Raw genomic sequence first — 768 nt, forward strand, 5'->3', positions numbered from 1 at the left:
CTCCCATATTTTGGCCACCTGATGTGAAGAAATGACTCATTTGAAAAGACCCTGATGCTGGGAAAGATATAAGGTGGGAGGAGAAGGGGATGACAGAGGATGAGATGGTTAGATGGCATCACCGGCTCAATGGACATGGTTTGAGTAAACTCCAGGAGTTGGTGATGGACAGGAAGGCCTGGCGTGCTGCAGTCCATGGGGTCACAAAGAGTTGGATATGACTGAGCAACTGAACTGAACTGAAGTGAACTGAAAAAATCTACAAATAAATGCCAGAGAGGATGTGGAGAAAAGGGAATCCTCTTACACTGTTGGTGGGCATTAAAACTAGTATAGCCACTATGGAGAACTTTGTGGAGATTCCTTATAAAACTGGAAATAGAACTGCCATACAACCCATCAATCTCACTGCTGGGCATACACACTGAGGAAACCAGAATTGAAAGAGACACATGTACACCAATGTTCATTTCAGCACTGTCTACAGTAGCGAGGACACAGAAGCAACTTAGACGTCCACCGTCAGACGAATGGATCAGGAAGTTGTGGTACATATATACAATGGAATATTACTCAGCTATAGAAAATAACTCATTTAGTCATTTCTAATCAGGTGAGTGAAGTGAAGTGAAAGTTGCTCAGTCGTGTCTGACTCTTTGTGACCCTATGGACTATACAGCCCATGGTATTCTCTAGGCCAGAATACTGGAGTGGGTAGCCTTTCCCTTCTCCAGGGGATCTTCCCAACCCAGGGATCGAACCCAGGTC

Source organism: Bison bison, unplaced genomic scaffold, assembly GCF_000754665.1.
Source record: "Bison bison bison isolate TAMUID 2011002044 unplaced genomic scaffold, Bison_UMD1.0 scf7180017849678, whole genome shotgun sequence".
Lineage (NCBI taxonomy): Eukaryota > Metazoa > Chordata > Mammalia > Artiodactyla > Bovidae > Bison > Bison bison.